The sequence below is a fragment of the Psammomys obesus genome, unplaced genomic scaffold, assembly GCF_907164565.1.
Source record: "Psammomys obesus unplaced genomic scaffold, mPsaObe1.curated_primary_1811, whole genome shotgun sequence".
Taxonomy (NCBI): domain Eukaryota; kingdom Metazoa; phylum Chordata; class Mammalia; order Rodentia; family Muridae; genus Psammomys; species Psammomys obesus.
The window spans coordinates 317,627-333,305 of record NW_026596321.1 but is presented as its reverse complement, the minus strand read 5'-3'; the positions used below and the strand labels follow the sequence as shown (position 1 = coordinate 333,305).

General features: G+C 46.4%; 1 pseudogene; it reads left to right on the top strand.

Moving 5' to 3' along the window:
* The first annotated feature begins 1,217 nt into the window (after positions 1 to 1,217).
* The window catches only part of LOC129669038 (zinc finger protein 235-like), a 24,532-nt pseudogene continuing 10,070 nt past the window's right edge, over positions 1,218 to 15,679 (top strand).

Genomic DNA, 15,679 nt, shown 5'->3' with positions numbered 1-15,679 from the left:
GGTCTGGCTGCCGCCATCTGCCTGCCTCCAGGGAGTGACCCAAAACAGATGATGAAGGAATGAAGGAAAGACAGACACACAGACACATGTACAGTCAAGCTGGGATGAGATGAGCCCTGTGCTCTGGTGGAGACACCACAGCAGCCTGGAAACTCAGTGCATTTATTATATTCCACTGAGCACCCAGGAGGCATGATTCAGTAAATTGAAACATGAATACTAGTACAAAAGAGTATGTTTGTCATGGTGCTCAGCCAATTGTCCAGTTGCCCAGTATCATCAGTTCCAGGGTGTAAATCCTTGTTTTACTAATAGCAGTGGCGATTTTCCCAGCTAATTTGTAGGCAGTAGGTATCTCTGATTCTCTGTATTCTGACACTTTGAAAAACCTTTGGTAAGTGATTAAAAATACAGTTTTTCTGAAACTTTCACTAGTAGCCTTTATTGAACACTGTATTCCCTGGAGTGGCATAATACAGACAATGATGAAAATGTTGGACATACATTGGCTGCTTACTGCATATCAAACAGTGTCCTAGGTCCTTTCTGTGGTCTCATTTAATCTCTTCAGGAACATTGTAATGGAGGTATTGTTAAAAAATATGGAAACTGAGGCACTGAGATGTTGCCCAACCTTATCAGGCCAGAGCCCTGAAGTATCAACCAAGGTCTTTAAGGTTTCCAGAGCCTGTGCTCATTCCCATGACCCTGAATGCCACTGCTGTTGGCCGAGGTGTATTCTTGAGAACATGGAATGAGAGCTGTATGTTTGTTCCAGAAGGTTCCAGGAGGCCTGTGTCTTAGATAGGTTTCTTTTTTCTTTCCTTCCTCAGACCCCAAGACAGAGTTTCCCTGTATAGCTCTAGCTGTCCTGGAACTTAGCCTGTGGACCAGGCTGGTCATGAATTCAAAGATCCTCTGTCCTCTGCCTCCCGAGTCCTTGGATTAAAGATGTGTGCACGACAGCCTGCTTTAGTCTGGGTTTCTGTTGATGCCACAAAACACCATGGGGAGGAAAGAGTTTATTTGGCTTATCCTTCCACATTGCTATTCATCGTGGAAGAATGTCAGAACCTTTTGGTCATGGTGTTTCTTCCCAGCAATAGACTCCCTAACTAAACAATAGGCACTGTGTAAACAGTTGCTCAGGTCCTCCTGGCACTGGGTAAGAAACTGAGGTGGCCTGTGTTTGCTGTCACAGGAAGCAGTGACGTTCAGGGATGTGGCGGTGGTCTTCAGTGAGGAGGAGCTGGAGCTGCTGAATCCTGCGCAGAGGAAGCTGTACCATGACGTGATGCTGGAGAACTTCAGGAACCTTCTGTCAGTGGGTGAGGATGGCACCCTGTGTCCCTTGGCAGTGTCAGAAGCTCACATTGGGTTTCTTAGTTACACTCCACTGCTTTCCTTTTAGGTTCATTTAGTTTGTATTTTATGTATATTTGAGTGTTTTGTCTGCATGTTTGTCTGTGGTGGCCACAGAGGTGAGAAAGGGGCATTAGATCCCATAAACCTGGAGTAACAGGTGTTTGTGAGCCAGCATGCATGTGGGTATGACACACCCAACCTGGGTCCTCAGGAAGAGCAGCCAATGCTCTGAATCGCTGAACCATCTCTACAGCCCCCCTTTTTAAAAACTGCATTTTAAACATGCATGCTGTGCTTTAAAATAATTTTTAAACATTTGTTTATGATTGTGAGTATACGCATGCATTCATACTTGCTAATTGCATGCATGTGTGCTTCTGTGTGTGTTTTAGTCAATCCATGATCATGGCAAATCTTATAACAGAAGGCATTTAATTGTGGCCTGTTTACTGTTTCTGCGGTTTAGTCCACTATCATCATGGTGGGGAGCATGGCAGCATTCAGCAGGACATGGTAGCAGAGAGTTCTACATCGATGTCTAAAGGCAGCAGGAAGAGAGAGAGCCACCCTGCTTGGCTTGAGTATTTGAAACTGCAAAGCTCAAGCCCAGTGACACATTTCCTCCAACAAGGCCTCACCTCCTGATCGCTGTCAAGCTTTGACACTCTGTGGAACAAGCATTCCAACACATGAACCTGTGGTCCCACTGTCATTCAAACCACCACATTCTACTCCCTGGCCCTCAAAGGCTTGTAGCCAGATCAGAATGCAACAATGCATTCAGTCCAACCACAAAAGTCCTGTTTAAGTGTCAATCCTGTTTAAAAGTCCAAAGCTCAAAGCCTCATCTTAGATTCATGCAGTCTCTTAACTGTAAACCCCTGAAATATCCAAATCAAAAAGCAGATCACATAATCCAACATACAATGGCACAGACTATGTGGTTCTAAAAGGGAGGAAAGGAGCACAGTGAGGAAATACTGAGCCCAAACAAGAACCGAAACCAAGAGAGCAAACTCCAAACTCTGCATCTCCCTGTCTGATGCCAAAGCGTTTTTCAGATCTCCCCCTCCTTTCAGCTTAGTGGGCCGTAACACACTTCTTTCTGCTGGGCTGGTTCCACTCTATTAGCAGCTTTTCTGGCCAGGTGTCCCATGCCTGTGGCATCTCTAACCTCTTGGGGTCTGCACGGGAATCCAGGCTTCACCTTCACAGCTTCACATAATGGCGTCTCTGGTCTTCCATTCAGGCATGCCCCTGCCACAGCCTGCCCTCAGTGGCTTTCCTTAGCTGTGGGGAGTTTCCAGAGCCTCTTTCTTGTGTCCTTGACCCAGACAGGTACATGCAGATGCCCCAGCACTGCTTCTGCTCTCATGTGGGGTGCTTCCTCCCCCCACAACCTTAGATTCCCATTGTGCTGCTCTCTGTCTCAGACCCTTGGCCTCCCATTTCACTCAGTAAGATCAAGCTGTTTTCAAGTTGTTGTTGTTTTTTTTTTTTTTTTTTTTTTTGTTATAAAGCCTTGCAGTGTAACCCAGGCTTGTCTAGAAATTTGTGGCTCTCGTGCCTCGCCAAGCAGTGTTGGTCCACTATGCCTTACATGTACCCCAACTTCTTGGGGTCTCATCCTCCATTTCTGCTGACATCCATTTTTTTCCCCTGCTCTGTCTTTATGACTCAGCTGCTGTCACTTGCTTGTGTCTGACCAGATTGCTCTTCCCTGGTGGAATGCCATGCCCCCTCCCGCCCCCTGCATTCCTTTACTCAGGAGTCCTCACAGGCCTCCTCTGAGGGACAGCTTTACATGTGTCTCATTCTCCACATCCTGCCATTGCCTCTGCTGGTGTCTGAGCACCGCCAGGCACGTTACTCCAGATTTCATTTTGGTTGGGGTTACATACACTAAAATCCCGCGTGTTTGCACACTTTGTGCAAAGGCTCCATAAAGTCCATGGCCCTTGGGCAGCTGCAAAGACTTCTATCCCCTGAATGCCTTCCATGTTCTTTACAAGAGCATCCCTCTCCTGACACAAACCCCATTTCCCTACCTCCTTCTCAAACTGACATTAACCATTCCCACTGTGCAAGCCACCGAGCTGCATCTTAGGATCAGTGGATCTTCTACTTCAGTAGTTTCCATTTTCAGCTTCCGTGTTCAGTTCACCTTTGATGCTTCCAGAATTGATTGTTTATTCTTCGGTCATTTTTCATTTCCTTGGGGACCTGTTAGTGTCGCAAGCTTTGTTCTTCAGGACATCTGCTGCTTTAGGTTGGCAGCTGGGGTCTCTCTTGTTTTTTAAGCCCCTTCCCCCCCCCTTTTTTTTTTTTTTTTTTTTTTTTGTGAGGCTGGTGATCTTAGTTTGGAGAGCAGGAGTTTTAAGGAAACTCACTCACTTGAGCCATTCCATGCTTTCTTTTTCCCAGTTAAACTTTCCTAATCAGCACGCATGTTTTCAGTCCTATCTAAACGCTTTAGCTCTCTTTTCGTAGTTTCCAAGCAAGCTTGTGTGCTGAAGTCATTCCAGTCTCCTGCACGTGTGCTCACAAACACAGTGGCTTCCTTGAGTTGGACATCGGCTTCTGGTCCTTTGCTGTTTGAGCAATCCCCTTTACCCCTTGTCTCTTTCTCAGGCTCCAATGCTTCTTGCACGGTCTCATCATACTCCCTCACGTTAGCTTTGAGTCAGGGGAACCAGATGTTCTTCCTGTCACCTGCAGACAGGTTAGGGCCAGGCAGGTCTGATTTTCTCTGCTCCTCCAGCCCCAGGGAGGAGTCAGACCCACGTGTACTTCAGCCACACCATCCCTTAAGTGAAAATGCCCAGATCCTAAAAAGTGCTTTCTTTGATATCCATCTGCACAGCTACACACGGGCACAGCAAGACTCAGCAGCAGGTTTAGTTGACTGTGAGCCTTGGCTCCTGCACTCATTCATGATTTCCCAGCGTGGTCAAACATGGGTTGCTCTTGAGTGTGTGCTCCCCTTGTTGTAGATTTTTGTTCCTCAGAGCACTTGGAAGTTCATCTTGATGCTGGTCTCTAGTTAACGTTTCCAGAGAGAAAAACCAGGACTTGGACCCTCAATGTTCCCATCGTTCCTAATACCACCTTCTACTCTCTATTCTTCCAGGAGGCCAGACTCCAAACAAGATGGAGACTTTTCATGCAACAGGATTAAGGTGCCCTTCACTGGGGTGGCCTCCATGCTGGCCAATGACAAGCCACAGTGTCGACACACTGGTCAATGCTCCAGAAGCTGTCATAAACACCCAAAGAATGGTGTCTCACTTCCTAGAGTGCTGCCACTCCTTCCATGGGGGAGCAGAAGAGCCTTCTCAGACCTCCGAGAATGATGGCTGTCTTGAAAGTCTCACAAGCGACCATTCCAGCAGGACAGAAAATCAGGAATTTCTGTCTGGGAGAGCTCAGAATTCTTGGAGTAAAACACATCTTAGGGAAAGACAGAACAGTTGGAAACACTGTCCACAGACTCTGGTGAAAAAAAAGCCACGGTTGTTTGGTCAGGGTATTGACATTCTGAGTTGCATTTCCCAATACGACAATAATGTACTGCATCAAAGAGACAAAGCGCACAGCAGCGGTGACTATGGTAAAGTCATCTTTCCCATGTCACCCCTCACCCAACGTAGTGTGTGCACACAACAGAAGGCCTGCCAGAGCAGCAAGGACCCAGAAACCATAATTGACAGCCTCAGTTTAGAGCTCCATCAGCAAGTCCTCTTAGGAAAGGAGTTCCCTGAACCTAGGACACAGGAGGACATCAGGCAAAGTTCCAGTGTCTCCATTCAACAAAGTGCTCATCCAGGAAAAAAGCGCTACTGGTGTCATGAGTGTGGCAAGGGTTTCAGTGAGAGCTCAAATCTTCAAACTCATCAGAGAGTGCACACCAGTGAGAAACCATTCACATGGAACGTGTGCCAGATACAGTTCAGTCAGGCTTCACACCTCCAGTCCCACCAGAGTGAACATACCCACGAGAAGTCCTACAAATGCGACACCTGTGGGAAAGACTTCACCCGGAGGTACAGTCTCCAAGTCCATCAGAGAATTCACACTGGGGAGAAGCCATTCAAGTGTGAGGAGTGTGGGAAGGAATTCAGATGGAGCAAGCTGCTTAGTGCTCACCAGAGAGTCCACACAGGAGAGAAACCCTACACATGCCAGCAGTGTGGGAAGATCTTCCGTCATGCCTCAAACTTCCACAGGCACCAGAGGGACCACACTGGGGAGAGACCCTATACATGTCCACAGTGTGGGAAGGGCTTCAGTCAGGCCTCATCCTTCCAGAGGCACCAGAGGGACCACACAGGAGAGAAGCCCTACACATGTCAGCAGTGTGGGAAGGGCTTCGGTTATGCCTCACACTTCCACATGCACCAGAGGGTCCACACAGGAGAGAAGCCCTATGTGTGTCAGCAGTGTGGGAAGGGCTTCAGTCGGGCCTCACACTTCCACTCTCACCAGAGGGTCCACACAGGAGAGAAACCCTACACGTGTCAGCAGTGCGGGAAAGGCTTTCGTCATGCCTCATCCTTACACACGCACCAGAGGATCCACACAGGAGAGAAACCCTACACATGTCAGCAGTGTGGAAAGGGCTTCAGACAGGTTTCACACTTCCACAAGCACCAGAGGGTCCACACAGGAGAGAAGCCCTATGTGTGTCAGCAGTGTGGGAAGGGCTTCATTCAGTCCTCGAACTTCTACACGCACCAGAGGGTCCACACAGGAGAGAAACCTTACACATGTCAGCAGTGTGGGAAGGGCTTCTGTCATGCCTCACGCTTCCACACACATCAGAGGGTCCACACTGCAGGGAATCTCTAGGTTCTGCTGTCAGGTGGGCTTCATGCTGCTGATTGTTAAAAGCTCCCCAGACCCAGAGGCTTTGGGAGACTTCACAGGGGACTGTACTTTAGTTATTTTGTCCTCAACTCATTCTCCTAGTGGGTTCATTATGCGAAGAAGTGATGGTTTTTTAGAGTGGATCTTATACAAATAAAGACTTAGGTAGACATGGTTTCTGATTTTATTATAAAAGGAAAAATTAATTGTTAGGAACAGAGCCAACAGAAATAGTGCCTCACACTAATGCTGAGATTATGTCATGGGTAACCAATGAAAACTGGCAAAGAGCTTGTAGGAACTGTTTAGGGACAGTTAACAAGTATCATAAGAACAAGTGAGTTCAGTTTATAAAGAGTTAACTGAATTCTCCAACTAGTGAGAACACCAATTTCTGAAGCACATTGTATAATGATGCAAGTAAGTCAGGAATGGCTGGGTATAAATCAGGAAAAGTAATTCAAAGTCCACATGCATCAGTTCAAAAATCAAGAGTTATCTTCCATTCTTACATTATCATTTCCTGAATCTCATAGTTACTTACCATCAATATGCTTAAAGTTATTTTGCATATAGAAACTGCTGAAGTTATTCAGGATGATTCAAAATTAATTCTACTCAACTACAAGTGATCAGAAATGCAAATCACCCATTGTATATAACATGTCAGATCCCATACAGGTAACCCTTTAGGGATTACCAAACCCTTTAGCACATGGTAAGCTAGAAACTTCAGAATTTCATAAGAAACACCATGTTAACTGCAAAAGTTTAAAAGGAACGGATTTCTCTTTTTTTACAACAAGCCAAAGAAATTATAAGAAAATGTCCTGCTTGTTCTTTATATACCCAAAACCCATTATTTGCAGGGAGTAACCCAGAAGTTTACACAAAGAAATGAAATTTGGTAAATGGATATGTTTCCTTTCAAAGTTTGAAAGATTCAAATACGGGCACCATAACATAGGCACATACTCAGTATTTCAGTGGGCAACTGCTTTGAGTTCTAAAACCCTGATCCTGTAATTAGACATTTCTTGGAAGTTACGGCAAATATGGGAGTTCTTCTACAAATTAAAAATGACAGTGCTCCAGTATATGTCTCTAGGAAAATGAAGCATTTTTTGCATAGAATACAAAGCATTTTATGGGTGTACCACACAATCCTTCATGACAAGCAGTTATAGACAAATCTAATCATACTTTAAAAGAGATGCTTAACAAACAGAAAGGGGTAACAGACTCATAGGTTATGTAATCCTTTATCAACTTTAATTTTTTAAATGCTAGTGAATAAAGACAACAGCTGTTGAGAGATATTGGGTTGTAGAAAAACACTGAACTAATTAGGTCAGCCTGTGCGTAGTATGTCCTAATATCAGAATGGAAGACAGGAATTGTTTTCCCTGCGGAAGGGTTTTGTTTCTGTTTCAACAACAAGAAAAAAACAAACTGGATTCTATCAAAATATATAAAAATAAAATTTTACCAGGGAACACCCCCTGAAGGTCTTCGCTGCAGATAAGAAAGAAATCAAGAAGACAAACAACAGTGACACATACTGTTGATCCCTCTGCAAGGGAACAGCTCTGAGACTGGATGGGACATGAAAATGTCTCCAGACATTCAGCTCTGCATAGCCAATAAATCTTGTTGGCTACTAAATCCTCAGGACTGGTCATGCCATCCTTTCTTAAGGCATGGGTGAAAAGCTTGGTTATTGTGGTTTAAATGGGTTTGGCTGCCATCGACTCCTGTTTGAATGCTTTACCCTCGTTCATTCAAATGCTGACTTCCCTACCCCAATATCTGTTTTCAATCCAGACACTGCATTTGCATCACCTGTCTCAAGTTTGTGTGAACATGCCACCATTTGTTGCCAAAGTGAGCCAGTACTCTTAACTTTGAATTGCCTCTCCAGCCCAATTTCTCTATTTCAAAATTTATTTAAACTTTCACACATTCACATGTGCTGTGTACACTGAGCACAAATCTCCCACCATCCTCCTTTATCTCTCCTCCAATCAAACCTTTCTTCTCAGCAATATCCCTTCATTCTTTCATGAAGTTCACTGTGACTCTGCTGCTTGCCCACCATGCAGAGATCCTGTTTGCTATTCCTAACCCTGTGGAGAGAGAGGAAGAAACTCTACTTACCTGTATCCTTACCATTATTCTCTTCTATTTGAAACAAGGCAGGGCTCTGGCAAGCAAGCTGGGGGAGGAAAGGCCTTCATGAGAGCATTGCTAGGACAGACCTCAGTTTTTCTATCAGTCCCAAGCGCTGGCATTCCAAGTCTGTGCCCATAGACCTGGATTTGCTATCTGGTAGTGTAAGCCTCCAGGTAACCAAGCCATCCTTGCCTCACCTCGTTCACTGCCAGGGGTAGTAAAGCCCACATTCTCTCCAGCTTCAGGGGTGCTGGGTGCTCGTGCTCGGGGGCTCTTACCTACACAAAGCAGCCTGAGGTGACTGGCTTCCCAGAAATTCAAATCTTTGAGAAGCTCCAAACTCTCTGATGAGCGATGTGAGGCCACTGACCAACACCCTCAGCAGGATCTGTTCATTGTCGCCATCTTACATATAATTGTTTCCATACATAAGCATTGCATCCTCACCTGCCGATTTCTCTCTCTAAAAGGTTTAAATACTAGTAAATGTGCATAAAGATAACGACCAATAAAAACCTAAACTCTAAGGAGAGGGGAGTTTGGCCCTGCAAGATGACTCGGCTGGTAAAGGTGACTGCTACTGTGCATGACCACCTGAGTTCCAGTCTCTGGATACCACGTTGTGGAAGGAGAGACCTAAGTCCCACAAAGTGTCTTCTGACCTCCTCCAAGGTGTGGGCATACCCCCCTCTAAGTAAATAATGCAAAATAAAAGCACACTTAAAACTAGAGTTGCATACCTGTTGAATGAATATTAATGTCTAATTTTGCTTTATATTTTAGTTAAAGTAGAGGTTACTCCCTAAAGAACTATCTACCCAAATATCCACGGAGAGAGATTGCAATTTATGTAATTAGCCTACAGCACAATAATTATTCCATCCTATACATCCAAGCTTGTATAACTTCCTCTCATTCAGATTTCCCACATGATACTTGCTTTTTAATCAAATCCTAGGTCCCATTCATCTCTCCTGATGTGTGCCCCGCTCCTCTCCTCATGGATTCAACCTTTCCCTCCCTTCACTAGACCAGATGTCCCACCCCATTTTTGGCTGATTGGTTTTTAGGGACAATGCAAGCATGTTTCTACATGTTTAAACAAACTTGAGCCAGGAAATGCTTAGAATAAATAAACATCACAAAGCAACGTCTCCATTGAAACCAGATATTGGGGCAGAGAAATCAGCATTTGAATGAAGAAGGGTAAGCTCTACACAGTGCACAAGAACATTGTGCCAACACACACCACTTAGGGCTTCAGCGCACTGGCTGTGTTAAAAACTAAAAATAGATGAAGCAGGGGGACAACCGATATTCTCTGCGAGAATTTTATTAGGGAGTTATGGAGGAAGTTGGTAGCAGGGCATGGTGGGGAAAGAGAGGGGGAAAAGGAAGGGGAAAGGAGGGGGTGGGGCGCCCCAGAGAAAGGGAAGAGTGTAAGAGTAAGAGAGAGATGGGCCACGTGTCCGGGTGGGCCCTCCAGGTGTGGTCACCTGGCTGGCTGACGACACATGATAGGTTGCTGGGCAACCCAGAAGCAGGTTGTGTTCCAAAATACGAACACTCTGTCCTCACAGCTCCTCCGCCGGGCTCCGTGGGAAGCTGGACTCTACCTGGGGCTCCGGGAGCAGCTGAGATGGTCCAGGGCACCCGGGCAGCGCCGCCCCAGGCAGAGCCCAGCGACAGAGGACCCGGCCCCCGCCGCCCGCTTCTCCCCGGGCCGCAGCCTCGGTCCCCGAGGGGAGACACCGGGCGCGCGAGCGCTCACGAAGGGCCCGGGACGCCCCGGATCTCACCACATCAGAACCATTGCCAGGCACACGCTCTTCCCAGGAGCGGAAGTCGGGACGACTTAGGCAGCCGGTGGCACCCGAACTACAACTCCCAGAATGCTTCGGGGACGCGCCCCGTTCTTGTTCCCTTCCGGATCTACATTCCCCAGAACAATTTCAGTCCAAGGCTGTTTTAAATAACTGGAGGTCAGTGAAAATTGCTTTCGGAAGCTCGCTCTGTTGGGTTGCTATTTAAACGAAGTTGACTGAAAATCACAGATATACCTGCCTCCGCCTCCTGAATGTTGGGATCAAAGGCATGCGCCGTCATGGCTGGTCCACTGGATTTATGAAATAAAACAGAGCTCACAGGTTAAGAACGCATCCTTGAGCAGGGATCAGGGCTCAATGGTAGAGTCCTTTCTTACAATCCACCAGGGACGGACTCAGGGCATGGCTCAGAGTAGAGTTTGTCTGTAACATTTAAAAGGCCCTGGGTCCAATGCCAACATCACCCCGAAAAGAACATTCTTAGGACTGGAGAGATGGCTCTGATTCTAAGAGCTCTTGCTGCCCGGGCAGAGGAACCAGGTTGGGTTCCCAGTGCCCACTCACAACCACCTTTTTAGTCCAGTTCCAGGACCTTACACCCTTTTCTGGACTCTGAAGGCACTCCATGAAAATTAAATCTAAAAAGAAAAAAAAATTCTTCCTTGATTTCCACTGGCTTCAGGCAGGTTGTAATTTAAAGTGTGAGTTTTAGGAAGAGAATAACTCTCTGTGACTGTAGATGGGAGGTCAGAATCTTTTGACGAAAATGACAGAGCTAAACATTACAACACCAAAAACAATAACAACAACAAAACCTAAAATAATAATTAAGTGGCCTAACAATATACTGGCAAGGGAAAACGAATGAACTGGAAGACATGATAGAAAATACTCAAGCCAAACCACAGACAAGGTATACACTGGAAAGAATTACCAAAGCACAGGTAGGGTTCACACCTTTAATTACAGCATTCCTGAGGCAGTGGCAGGGGGATCTCTGTGAGTTCCAGGCCAGCCTGATCTACAGAGTGAGTTCTAAGATCTCCCTGGCTAGACAGACAGACTTTGTCTCTCAAAAGAACAAAGCAACAAAATATCCTTAATTGTCTTTCATGGCATTTCACAAAAGAACAAACCGAAAAGCAACCCAGAAGTGAGAGCTCCCAAAACCGGATTTCCACTGACCTCTGTCAAGTTAAAGCAGCTCGGAAGTATTAGCGACTCTTCCGGGTTCTGTGCACTGTCGTCACGGAGGGGCGCCAGCAGGGTTCGGGTCCACTGCGTGCTTCTGGGAATTGTAGTTCAGGTGCAAGCGGTAACCGAGGTCGCGTTTACTCAAGCGCTGCGAGGTCACCTGCGGTGCTTCTGTAGCGACTCTTTAGCGTTCTGGGGATTGTAGTATCAGAGGACGCTGGAGTCGTTCCCGTCCGCTGAGGGATTCTGGGAATTGTACTTTCGGCGAGCGCCCTTCTGCCGACGCATGCTGGGAATTGTAGTTTCGGCGATAGCTTCCTTGGCGGAGTTGCTGTGGGGAGGAGTCGAGTGTCCTGAAGCCTTAAGTGGTATGTAACTCCGGTTTTTAAATGTTGGTTTTTTTGTTTTTTGTTTTTTGTTTTTTGCTTTTTGCTTTTGCTTACTTAGAGAGGTGACGTGCCTCACCTTGTGTATGGGGGATGTCAGAAGACAAGCTGTGGGATTAGGGTCTCTCCTTCCAACCCTCTGGTGTGCAGAGACTGGAACTCAGGGCGTCCGGCTCAGCGAGAATCATTTTAACCCTCAGAGTCATCTCGCAGGAGCTTTAGGATTTTGTTTGTTTATTTTAAGATGTATTTGTTTATTATTTATACAGCATTCTGCCAGCATGTGTGCCTGCACACCGGAAGAGAGCACTAGATCCCACTGTAGATGGTTGTGAGCCACCATGTGGTTGTTAGGAATTGAACTTAGGACCTTTGAAAAAACAGCCAGTGTTTAAAAACAGCCAGTTAAGTGTTCTTAACCTCTGAGCCGTATCTCCAGCGCCGGGTTTAGCTTTCTATTGGTCATTATTCTCATGCACGTTGCATAAAGAGACTGTGGAGACTCTTGCAGAGGAGCAAGGTTTACTAGTATTGAAACCTTTTAGAGTGAGAGACGGGAGTTGCACTCCTCTGTACAGAAACAATTATAGTAAGATTACCAGACCTTTCTGAGAGTGGTGGTCAGTCATGACAGAATGTTTTTCAGGGAGTTCAGAGACTCTTAAAATTGGCTTCCTGGGAAGCCCATCACCACAGGCAGCTTTGTGAAGGTGACAGGACCCCACAACCTAGAAGTTGCTGGAAATAGAGAATACGGGTTTTCCTAACCATCTGCCATGAGTGAGCTGAGGCATGGATGATTTGGTAACCTGGAGGCTTACTCTGCCAGTAAATAGGAAGTAGGTAGAAAATCCAGGTCTGTGTGCACAGACTTGGAATGCCAGCACTTGGGGCTGATGGGAAAGCTGAGGAAGCCATGTGGTTGACTGTCCCAGCACAGCTCTCATGAAAGCCTTTCCTCCCCCATCTTGCTTGCCAGAGCCCTGCCTTGTCTCAAAGAGAAGAAGAGAAAGAGCCATGACCAAGTTACAGGTAAGTCGCCTTGCTTCCCCTCTTCCCCCAGCACCAGGGAATGAAAACAGGACCCCTGCATGCTGGACAAGCACTGTGCAGCGCAGCCACCTGAACTGCATGAAAGCATGAGGGGATGTGGCTGAGAAGAAAGGCTTGGTTGGAGGAGGGAAAAGAGGATAGTGGGGGACATGTGCTCAGAGGACATTGCATATGTGAACGTGTAAAAGGGTGAACATATTTTGAGATAGAGGAAGGGGACTGGAGGGAGGGGTCTGCTGTTCTGGGATTCTGTGGAGAGAGGCAGAGCCCTGGTGCTCATTGGCAGCCATCCTAGCCTACTGGGCAAATTGCAGGCCACTGGAAGACCCTGACTCAAGAACAAAAACAAGAAAAGGTGGCAGCACCCTAGGAAGGACACCAGCGGTTGTCCTCTAGTCTCTACATGCATGTGCCCCCTCATGTACATATGTACATTGCATGTATGCATACATGTGTACACACACATGCACAGAACACTGCTCACCCTCCTCCCGCATTTAAAATGCAGATACATAAAATGCAGCCTTTATGGATCACTGTGTGGCCATGAATGGCGTAATACAATGATGACAGTGTTGCTGGGCATATATTGGCTCCTTGGTGCATATCTAACATTGTCCTGGGTCCTTTCTATGGTCTCATTTAACCCCTACAGGGACATTGTGATATAGCTACTGTTAAACAATGGGGAAAGCGAGGCCCTGACAAGTTATTTGTCCCAACTCCCCAGGCTGGAGCCCTGAAGTGTGAAGTGATGTCCCTAAGGTTTGCAGCGCTTGTGCTATCACCCATGACCCACGGCCACTTTTGTTGGCCGAGGTGTGTTCCTGAGGACACTAAATGAGCTACATGTCTGTTTCAGAAGGTCCTTGAAGGCCCGAGTCTTCATTAGGGTCTTTTTTCTCTTTCTCTATACCCACCCTGGGGACAGTTTCTATATGTATCCCTGGCTTTCCTTGAACTTACTCTGTAGAGCAGGCTGGCCTTGAACTTGGAGGTCTTCATGCCTGTACCTCCTGACCCAGTTTAGGAGAGATTTTCTTAACTGAGGTTCCTTCCTTTTAGATAATTCTAGCTGTGTCAAGTTGACATAAAACCAGCCAGTACAGCCTGTGACATTTTGACAGGACTAAGGACATAATTAGTGATTCAGACTTGAGTGCCATCCACCGGATACTTCTGGACACACAAACATTTCACAAATTGGGAAATTTTTGGGTTTGGGAATATTTGCATAGACTTTACTAAGAAAGTATTATGAATCTGAAATCCACAATGTTCCACAACAGAAAACATTTTAAATGATGTCACCACTCATGAACTGTGTTTCAAAGCATTTTGAATCTCGGACTGAAGGTACACCCAAGCTGTACTGCCCAGTAAGAGTAGGGAATCATGAGTGTAGGAGGAGCCAAGCATTGCCAGTACAAAGTCAGCACATTACCCTTGACTTGAGTTGGCGCTTTCTAGCTCTGAAATCCATGGTTTGCCGTTTGACTCTGATGGTCCTAGTGACCCAGCTACCAAAAAGACAGCCAGTTCCTTGCACCAGTGTTTTGGGTTTCCCCCCTCCCCTTTCTGTAGCCATGGAAAGGAGTGAAAATGCGTGCTGCCTGGTGTTGTGTGTAAATGTGACACAGCTAAAGTCATCAGAGAGGAAGGAGCCTCCAAAAGATCCAGCTATAAGGAATGTTCTGAATTAGTGATCAAAGCAGAAGGGCCCAGCCACTATGGTTGGCGCCATCCTGGGCTGGTGGTCCTGGGTTCTATAATACACCAGGCAGAGCAAAACAGGGAGTATCCCTCCATGGCCTCTGTGACAGCTCCTGCCTCCAGGTTCCAGCCCTGCCTGAGGTCCTGTCCTGACTTCCTTCCATAATGAACAGGAATATGTCACTGTAAGCCAAATCAACTCTTTCCTCCTTAACTGTCCTTTTGGTCATGGTGTTTCTTCCCAGCAACAGACTCCCTAACTAAGACAATAGGCTCTGTGTAAACAGTTGCTCAGGTTCTCCTGGCATTGGGTAAGAAACTGAGGTGGCCTGTGTTTGCTGTCACAGGAGGCAGTGACGTTCGGGGATGTGGCCGTGGTCTTCAGTGAGGAGGAGCTGGAGCTACTGGATGCTTCCCAGAGGAAGCTGTACCAGGACGTGATGCTGGAGAACTTCAGGAACCTTCTGTCAGTGGGTGAGGATGGCACTTGTGTCCCTTGGCAGTGTCAGAGGGTCACATCTGATGTCCTGGTCACACTCCACTGCTTTCCTTCTTGGTTGCTTTGTTTTGTGTTTATATTTGAGTGCTTTGTCTGCATGTTTGTCTGTGCACCACATTCATTAGTGGTGCTTACAGAGGGAAGAAGAGGACACCAGATCCCATAGACTAGGGTAACAGATGGTTGTGAACCACTGTGTAAGTAGAACAAACTCAACCTGGGTTCTCAGGAAGATCAGCTCTGAATCACTGAGCTGTCTCTCCAGCCTCCACTTCTTTGTTTGTTTGTTTTGTTTTTGTATTGTTTTGGTTTTTTGAGACAAGTTTTCTCTGTGTAATAAACCCCTGGCTGGCCTGGACTGCATTAGTACACCAGACTAGCCTTGAACTTATCGAGATCTGCCTGTTTTTCCTTCCCACGTACTGGGGTTGAAGGCATGAACCATCAATCCCAGGCACTTTATTTTTTAAATCTGCATTCTAATCATAGATGCTGTGCTTTAAATATAAAATTTTAAATATTTTTCTCAGAATGTGTATGTGTATGTGCATGCATGTATGTGTGTGTGTGTGTGTGTGTGTGTGTGTGTGTGTGTGTGTGTGTGT